The sequence below is a fragment of the Nelumbo nucifera genome, chromosome 3 (assembly GCF_055504915.1).
Source record: "Nelumbo nucifera cultivar China Antique chromosome 3, China Antique-T2T, whole genome shotgun sequence".
Classification (NCBI taxonomy): Eukaryota; Viridiplantae; Streptophyta; class Magnoliopsida; order Proteales; family Nelumbonaceae; genus Nelumbo; species Nelumbo nucifera.
In genome coordinates this window covers 49,715,634-49,725,698 of record NC_142651.1, presented here as the reverse complement: position 1 = coordinate 49,725,698, position 10,065 = coordinate 49,715,634, and the positions used below count along the sequence as shown (strand labels likewise).

The 10,065-nt window shown below is 37.7% G+C and overlaps 1 pseudogene across 2 annotated transcripts; it reads right to left on the bottom strand.

Moving 5' to 3' along the window:
* Positions 1-587: 587 nt before the first annotated feature.
* LOC104589615 (ubiquitin-like protein 5 pseudogene) lies at positions 588-3,288 on the bottom strand (annotated as a pseudogene). 2 transcript variants are annotated; one of them, XR_016083630.1, is made up of 2 exons: positions 2,955-3,288; positions 588-777 (listed from the first exon to the last, which is right to left on the bottom strand). The product of XR_016083630.1 is annotated as a ubiquitin-like protein 5 pseudogene, transcript variant X2 (transcript). The 2 variants fall into 2 exon arrangements; XR_016083629.1 differs by having other exon boundaries at positions 588-796; positions 2,959-3,287.
* Between the last annotated feature and the right edge of the window lie 6,777 nt (positions 3,289-10,065).

Sequence of the window (10,065 nt, the reverse complement as noted above, 5' to 3'; positions counted from 1 at the left end):
AATTTGACAAAATTTAGTCCAATCCAATCCGGTCCAATACAAGTCTTACAAATAGACCAGGTCCAGGTCCAATCAAATACTATGAATACTTTGAACCATTTTGGAGCAGCCCAATTCAATGTCTTGTTCAAATTGGTTTTAATTTAGATTGGTTCCAAACTCAAACCTATTCCAATGGACCGGATATGGTTCAATCTGACCCAATCCAATATAAATCCGTTAAGGATGGATCAGGTCCAATCCAATCTAATAAATACTTTGGACCATTAAATCTGGACTGGTCCAATTCAATGTCTTATTGGTCTGTCCGTTCAAATTAATTTTGATTTGGATGGGTCCAACCCAAAACCAGTCCATTGACACCCCTAGTCAACAATGCATACAGGCAACATAGCATTGATTTGAAATTGAAGCATTTGTTCAGAGCCAAATACTTGCTCTTTTAATCCAGGTGGAATAGGGCGCGTGAGTTAGATGGTGTACCAGACCAAAATTTGCAAAGATCCTTGAGTATCTTCTAACCAAACACCCAACTATAGATCCTTGATTATGAAGACAATCCTATAGAATGAACTAGTGCAAGAATCTAAAGTAAGAAATGAAGTATTATTGAATATTGATATAGCCAATACTGTCATACTGAGTTTCCAAGCTCAGAACACTATCACGTCCATGTAATAAAGACAGGAAGACATTGATGCTACTTTGCACGCCCCTTTAAAGTCATATGTATTTTTATGGCTAAAGTCTCCCAACGGATGACAGACTCAATAGGTGCTTTCTTCTGTGTATGGACCTGTAATGGAATAGAACAGCCAGAGTTCAGAAAACTGAAGACAATGCATATCAATGAGCCATTTGACAGCAGACACTACAAACTAAAAACCACATAAATTTATGGAGGGTTACATAATCCAATAATAATAACACCTTTGCCTGGATTCATCCTAGCTTTGGTCTTTATATTACATCCTTGAGGAAAATACTACAATGTAAATCATGATAGAACCACTATCTTGCATATTATGCATGATTATAAGCAACCAAGTGAAATCAGCACCATCTAGGAACCTCAACCTCACATGGTTTTCACAGGCATAGGTGTGATTACATGTTCTTACTGGTGATGATTCCTGTAGAACTATCCTTTCTTTCCTTTCTCTTGATCTCCCTATTTTCATGGAATCTTTATGTAAGCTTCTGCTGCTGCTACTTCCATCTTTAAAATCTTTTACATGGTTATTTTTCAGGAATATTGGTTTCTATGCTGTCCCTCCTCTTAAAAGGATCAATTAGAAATTGGCAAAAAATAAAATAAAATAAATAAATAAAGGAGAAAGCATCCACATGACAATGTCATGGAAAAGACATTCATGCAATTAGGCAAGCCTCCTTCAGAGGCAGGAATTGCATTTAGGTCTTCAACAGGATTCGACATCTTCACCTTTGCATTCTGCTCGGGTTTTAACTACACTGTTCCACTTTCCTCTGTCCTACAGTATTCCTATGATGATGTACAAGATTGGAGAAGCCACTTGTAATCTAGGTATAGTTAACTTGTGTATCGTCTAAGACAATATCATCTCACAAAAACTAGAGGATTCCAATCCTTTGCTGATCAAGCACCATACATTTCTCTAGTTATGGAGAAGTTCTGCAAATTGCAAATAGTTCTAGAGCAGGAATTGATGGGGCAAAAACCTCTCTTAAACAGTTAGGAGGTCCAGTTGCTTCTTCTCTTACAAGATCAATTGATGCTTAAGTCTTAAATGACAGGGTCCTTTGAGATCAATCCCCTACTAAATTGAGGTAGGTAATGGGATTAACATGTGTATGCTCCCACAAGGGAAAGTTATGAGGAGAATCCCTGTTGTACAGTGGGATAGATTGCAGCAGGAAGCTAAAGTGTTGAGAATGCAGGTCTGTGTGGAGCGTCCTTGGTTCATCCTCCATAGATGAATCACTTGATTCAAGCAGAGCCAGGCTGCTTGAATCAGAATTAAGGAGATCAAGCTTTAGCCAAATGTCAATCATGATTCAGTAGTCCAATAGTGCAACTATATTACCAGTTATTGCTTCAAATACATGATGTAAAACAGCCACTGGAATTCATCGACCTTGTTAATTGGGGAGAGAAACTTGTGTAGTTTGGATCAATAAATAGTGATAAATTTAAGGCAGAAAAGTTTTTTCCCATTAAAAGAGTAGCCAACTGTAATTGGCATCAATTCTTAGCTCAATAAAGGGGCCAGAGACTATTTGCAGGCCTTCTGTGTCTGCTTTTGCCTATAGGAAAGTATTATCTAGTAAGAAATTTCTGTTGCCCCTCATCGAGGAATATGGAAAGGTATCTGGCTAAAACTTGATGACACACTCAGAGAGAACAAAATACTAAACCTTCAATACGCTCCACAGCTCCAAATAAACTAATGGTGCTAAGGAGGAAACAGAGAACCACTAACCGTCTAAACTCTAAATAAAAAACCCTAAATTCAAACAACACAGACTTTGTGGACCCACCATAAGAGGATTAGTGGAATATTAACAACCATTTTACAAACAACCAAATAGAGTAAGAGAATCACTGAGCAAGAAATAGATCTCAAAACACAAGATTTCATAAATAGATTTTCGTTACTCTTAGCCACCACCATGATTAGGAAAAACTCCCAAAGAAGAAAAAGGGATAACACAAACAAAACTATTAACGCAGGAGCCTTACAAAACCCAGCACCCAGAATGAAAGTATGAAACAATTATAACTAGCTTCGCTTGAATCGAAGTGGCAAAACTAAAATTAAACCAAGCAAAAAAAAAAAAGGATAAACACAAATCCTAACCAGAGAAAGAAACTATTCTGATAAAACTCATATCACAGAATCAAATAATTCTCCACAAAAATCTTCTGACCATCTAACGAACGAAAGAAAAACAGACATAAAGAGAACTGCGACTCACATGGTGATAACCAACTAGTTGTAGTAGAGCTCGAGGCCCATGCCGTCATGAATTTCATAGTCTTTGAGGGTGATGTGATCCTTGTAGATGGTGTACCACTTCTGAATTCTGATCTTATCGGCTCTGGTCCCTGTCTGGGCTGCAACCAGCTTCTTCAGGTCTCCAATGGTATCATCTTCGTTGCATTTAACCCGAACTTTCTTCCCCAGCCGATCGTTCAACACCACTTCGATCATCTTTCCTTCTGTTCTTTTTTATCCTTCTTTTTGTCTTCTCTCCACGATGAAAGCCACAGTCCACAGACACGGAGAATCGGACTCCGCCATTAACACAGACGCTTTTATAGGGTCTGGATTATCAATGGAAAGAATCTAGAATGTTCCGATACTACAGTGACGGAGAGCATGCACGACACGTGGCAGATTCTAGTTTACTAGGACCCCTAATAAGGTCCCCTCTTCGATTAGATCTTGACATCGAATTTATCAACAGAGAAGATGGCGTTAGTGGGTCGGATTTGAATTCATAGGGGTGAAGTTATGACTTATGAGCGTTTACATTGGATGCATAAGTGCATTTAGGGGTGCAAATGGATCGGATCCGATCTTATTTGATTGAATTCGGATCACACTTGTTCGGATTTTTGGATAGGATAATATGATCCGATCAGAAATCGGATTGGATTTGGATCACATCTCATTTCTGATCTCATATATGTTATATATTTATAAATATAAATATATAATACATATATATGTTATTTATTTATTTATAGATATATTATTTATATTGTATTTTTATAAATTTGTTATATTATTATTTTTATAAATATATATATATATATATGATGAATATAATTAAAAAAATACTTGTGTTATTTGTTTTTCTATTTGAATTGGTATATTTTATTTTTCTTTTAATAATTTATTAATATTTAAAGAAAACAAGTTGGATCGGATTAGATCTGAAGATTCGACTTGTTGATAGGATTTAAATTCAATTTGCGGCCTATCAGATCTAATCATATCTTTGGATCGGATTGGATTCAGATATACCCCTGATTCGAATCCGATCTGATCTGTTTTGCATCCCTAAGGGCATTGTATATTGTGTTTTTTTTCGAAGTCCGGATCCAAATCCAAGTTAGGCTATCCATACCCTTTACTTTATAGGGCTGTTTCTTGTTTTGTGGGGATTGAAGTTGGGTGGGTTGGTCGGGTTTATATTGAATCCAGGCTTAACCCTATGATTTGGGCCCCTAAGGCCTGAGCCCGAATTGAGCTCAAGGTGAAGCCTGATTTTCTTAATTAAGTTCAATTAACATTATAATTTGATGTATTCGGATTGGTTAATAAATCAACTCCAAAATATGTATATAAATATGTATATATGTATATATATAAATACATATCTAATTATCTATATATATGAATCAATGTGTATAATCAGGCTAAACTTGAATTGGAACAAGGTCGGACTAAGTTCAAGCTACATAAGATTAGGCTTGGGCCGAACCCGAAAAATAGAAAACCCCGTGTAAAAATTTGGGCTGAATGGGTTTGGGCTCCGATTGGACCCGCCCAAGGTGCACCCTTAGCTGTTAGTTGTTACTCTAAGTATGGATGGCCCGTGAATCCAATAAGTTGTTACTCTAAGTATGGCTGCTAGTTACTCTAAGTTAGTACAAAATGTAAATTACAATAATTTTCTCCATATGATATACAAGAAGGTGGCTAAAAGGGGTAAAAAAGATTTTTTTTAAACATTTTTAAAATGTCACTAGATTTATTTCAATCATGTTTTTTTTTTTTTGAAGTTTACTGAATGTTATAAAAAACCTCATCAAAAACACAGTCTCACAGTTAACCATGCAATAGTTTATGGGGTGTAAGTTGAGTACCCGATTTGAGGAATTTTTACTGCATTGGACTTTTGGGCCAGGCCCATTCAAAATTTAACAAACACCTTAGATTTTTATTGGTTTTGAAACTTTCCACAATCCACATGGCCCACACATATTGGACGTTCGTTTTGGGGTGTCATCATTCATCAGTATCATGACAATTTGTCCAGGTAAAATCTTGTGGTCATTTTCATCTGGAGGTGTGTGGTATGGTTCACAACATGTGGTTTCAACCACACCAAATTCTACTTTCAAACCAACTGGAAGTCTGGAACAAGACAAGAGGTCTTTTTTGGAAAAAGAAAAAAAAAAACACCCTCCAACCAGCTCTCTCATTCATGGATGGTTAATGGGGAATAGATTGTGACTAGGGCTGGACAAAGCATTTGTAAATTGTAAATAGTAGAGAGTAATTTTAGACTGGATCTGCCTATGTTTTGTTTTGTAGTGTTTTAAGGGGTCCTATCTCAAATCAATAGCAAGAGTAAAAGAAGAGAATTGCATATGTACAAGTACAACAACCCCTTAGTTTTAATTAAAGCTTAATTTGGCATTTATCCTTGATTGACAACATTCATTTGGTCTCTTTTTTTCTGATGGGTGATTGAGCATTGTTTGAAAGTTGAGACGATGGCTTGTCAATATATGGGATTAATGTTCAAAAAACCAGGTGATCCAGCAGATTGAGAACTGTCCATTAATATTGAATCAAGCGGTCACTAATCCTGATAGTATATTGTCTATTTGCCAAATGTTAATCTAGCTAAGAACATGGTTGGATTATTGATGAATGATACAAAGCTCATCAAATGCCTCACCGGAGAGACCTCCTGTTGAACTCGTGGTTAGTGATTTAGCGGTGTCGATGGATCGGTTTTGGATTGAACCCATTCAAACCAAAATCAATTTAAACAGATTGGATGGAGTAATAAGATATTAAATGGATCAGTCCATGTCCAAAATATTTATTGAATTGGATTGGACCTGATCCATTCATAATAAATTTATATTGAATTGAGTTAATATCTAGTTCATTTATAAAAGATAAGAATATAGGTGTCAATAGACCAGGTTTAAGTTAAAATTAATTTAAATTAAAATAAATTTGAACAAATTGGATGGTCCAGACATTGAATTCGACCAATCTAAAATATTAATTGGATTGAATACGACCTGGTCTATTTTAATGGACTCACATCAGGCTGAATCGGACTGGATCAAATCCAGTCCAATTACTGACACCCCTACTCGAGCCGTATGGGCTTTTGGATAGTGATATTGGAACTGGGTTTGGCCGTTGGAGGGGTTGGCAGTTAAGTCATGACGAACACCAAAATAGCGATGAGAACAAAAGTTCCAGTAGGGGAGTCTGATAATAAGCTCTGGAAACCATTGGTTTCGTTAATTCAGATTCTTGAAGATGGTAAACGTAGAGCCGATTAGTGGGTAGCATGCCGACAGCTTACTTACCGGAGATGAGGGCGACTTCTTACCCAAATGAAGACTGAATATGAGGATGACGAAGAATGGAATGATAAAGAGGAGAATTGAAGGTAAGAAATGACTACTTTTGTTATTAAGTGGAGTCATGGTGGCAGTAAAGAAATTCAGACAAAAGAGAGATAAAAGTTGAGTTGATGGTAAAATGGTATCTATATGGTGTACTGTGTAGTAATGGACAAGAGCAATCATTGTCTAGTGTCTACAGTATAAATCACTTTATTCTAGAGGTGCAACTTGCAAGAGCACTAGGTGCCGCCCCGTTTGGGAGGATTTTTGGGATGTGGCTTATTTGACTCCATAGGAACGCCACAACCAATGTTTTCGAACCCCCGCTGACTCGGATGGTCGGACTGTTTGGCCCGGGAATCGTCCAGGCAACTGGTTCAGTTTTACCCAAAACCCAGAATCTGGTCAAAAACCATTGAAAAAGTCAATAAACCGTTGATCCGGGCGGTCGAACCGTTGATCCGTTCAACAGTTTTTGACTGTTTTTTATTTTTTAATTATTTTTAATTTTGCTATCAGAATGGATTGTCCGTTCGAACCGGACAGTCAGACCGTTGACCCAAAAACTGGTGCCCAGAACGGTTCCATTTCCGGGTCGTTTTTTAAAACGTTGGTCATAACTGAATTTGGATTAGCTTAACGCTTTAGCTGCATGATAGGCTGTGGAACCAATAATAACGCTTCACACCAGTGATAAAATACATAGGGTTCACACTGAGAGGTTGAGTGGTTGTAGGCCCCATATATTTTATGACTGGTGTTGAGTGTTATATTATTGGTTCCAGCAGCTATCTATCTATGTTTGGTGAAAATCCAAAAAGTGTGCCACTGTCTTTTATCTAATTCGGGTGTTCAACCACCAAGTTGGGACATAGATGTCAGTCATACCCAACTTGTCACATAAATCATGATGTCGTGAATGGTGTAGTCCTTTTGTAAAGATGTCTACAAGTTGGTCCTTAATATTGATATAGGGAGTACACATTTCTCCTGTGATAACCTTCTCTCTGATAGAATGCTTGTCGACCTCAATGTGTTTGGTTCTATCATGTAGCACAGGGTTAACAGCAATGTTTATGGCTGCTTTGTTATCACAGAATAAGGTCATAGGTCTGTCCACTAGAAAACCCAACTCACTTAATATATTCTTTATCTACATAATTTCAGCCACTCCATGAGCCATTGCTCAATATTCAGCTTTAGCACTGGACTTACCTACCACACTTTGCTTTTTGCTTCTCTAGGTAACTAGATTTCCTCTTATGAAGGTACAGTAGCCACTAGTTGACTTTCTGTCATTTAGGGATCTTGCCCAATCTGCACCAATATACACTTCATCTTTCAAATGTCTATGCCTTTGAAACAACAAGCCATCGCCTAGAAACCTTTTAAGGTATCGAAGGATTCTTTCTACTGCTTCAAGATGAGTGGTCATAGGGGGATGCATGAATTGGCTAAGGACACCATCTGCATAAGCAATGTCTGGGCGGGTTATAGAAAGATATAACAATATCCCTATAAGTCTCTGAAATTGTTTCACATCCTTGATAGGTTCACCTTGTCTATCACCTAATTTATGGTTAGGATCAATAAGGGAATCAACTGGCTTCACTCCCATTTTTCCTATATCCTGGAGTAAATCTAGGACATACTTCCTTTGGAAAATGAAGATACCCCTTTTTGAGCGGGCAACTTCAATTCCTAGGAAATATCTTAGAGGACCTAGATCCTTTACTTCAAATTGTGTGGCAAGAAAACTCTTCAACTTTTGGATTTCATCCTTCCAGTCGCCAGTGATAATTATATCATCAACATATACTATCAAAGCAACAATTTTACCTTCTCCTCTTTTCACAAACAATGTGTGATCAGATTGACATTGCTTGTATCCTTTTTGTTGAACCGTTGCATGGAATCTGCTGAACCAGGCTCTCGGTGATTGTTTCATCCCGTATAAAGACTTCTTCAACCTGCACACCTTTTGTTCATTGCCTTGAGCCTGAAAACTAGGGGATTGCATCATGTAAATTTCCTCTTCAAAGTTACCATTCAAGAATGCATTCTTGATATCAAGCTGATGTAGATCCCAGTCAAGATTAGCAGCAAGAGAGAATAGAACTCTAATGGAGTTCATCTTGGCAACGGGTGCAAAAGTCTCTACATAATCAACTCCGTACACTTATGTAAACCCCTTTACCACTAAACAAGCTTTATATCTCTCCACTGTGCCATTAGCCCTATGTTTGACTGTGAACACCCATTTACATCCAATTAGATCATTTCCCTTAGGAAGATCTACAAGTTCCCATGGGTCATTTTTATGAAGGGCATTAATTTCTTCCTTCATAGCATCTGTCCATTCAGGTACTAAAAGAGCTTCTACTACATTCTTAGGGATAGGAACACTGTCAATGGATGTGAGAAAGGCTCAAAAAGAGGGTGAAATATTTTCATAGAAAACAAAGTGAGAAATGGGGTATTTAGTGGTGCACGATCTAACACTTTTCCTGTGAGTAATAGGAAGGTCAAGGTCATTAGCAACAGAGGTATCAATTGCAATGGGGTCAAGAACATCAATGGGAACTAAGATACCTGAGTGAGTATGATCCGCCCCCAAGAGTTTAATGGCATTGGAGGTACAACTTTTGAATTCTCCACAGTTCTTGAATTTGGTTGGCCTTTGTGACGACGGAAGAAGACACGAAAAGGAGGAGGATCAAAAAGAGGAGGGGGAGTGAAAAAAAAAGAAACATTCTTCAGAAACACACCTCCTTTTGTAAAAACACAAGTGCTGTTACAGCACTAACAGGTCATCCCTTGACTTACAAGCTCAACACAAGTGTTGCCACATTGCATACAGGTTATCTCTTGACCTACGCACCAACAAGACTGCTGTTACAGCAAGTATTGGTCACTTTCTAACTTTCAGTTCACCATAAAAGCTGTTGTTGCAGCACATAAGAGGTACTTGTCACTTTCTGACCCTCAGTTCACCATAAAAGTTGCTGTTATAGCACACAAAAAGGTCCTTACAACCTACAATTTCACAGGGATCAGTCGACCCCATAAAAAAGGAAAGAAAGAGGTGATGATTACCTCACATCCAATCGGCAAACTTAGTACAAGTTCTGCCCTGGCACACGACTAGAAAAAAAAGGTAAGAGAGAGAGAGAAAAATTACTTCAGTGTGTGAGATCTTTAATTAGTCAAACAACAGATAAGGGCGGCAGATCTAGAAATCCGGTGCGAAGAAGAAAAAACTGTTCACTCGACTTCTCCTTTCAGATCTGATAGTCCTGCTCTGGTACCATGTTATGCAAGAGAGAAGAATAGAAGAAGAGAGAAAAGAGAGAGAGAAGAAGAGAGAAGAGAGAACTGAGAGAAAAAGATACTACTATCGGCATAGCTTTTTTAATATATATATTAGGGCGATAGAAACTAAAATAAAAAAGAGTAAAAGTACAATAATACCCATGCGGTACTATACATAGGAAAAATAACAGCTGTTAAGAGCATTAATGTTCAATGAAGTTACACCATTTGGGTGGGAACCTCATGATTCTCATGCCATGTTCGTTTTCCGTGAAATGAAGGGGGGAAAGTTTGTGGAACCCATGGTAAGTTTGATTTACCCGCGTGTCACTTTCCTAGGTAAAATGATACCCTACGACTCGGGCAAGTTGATTTCCCAAGTG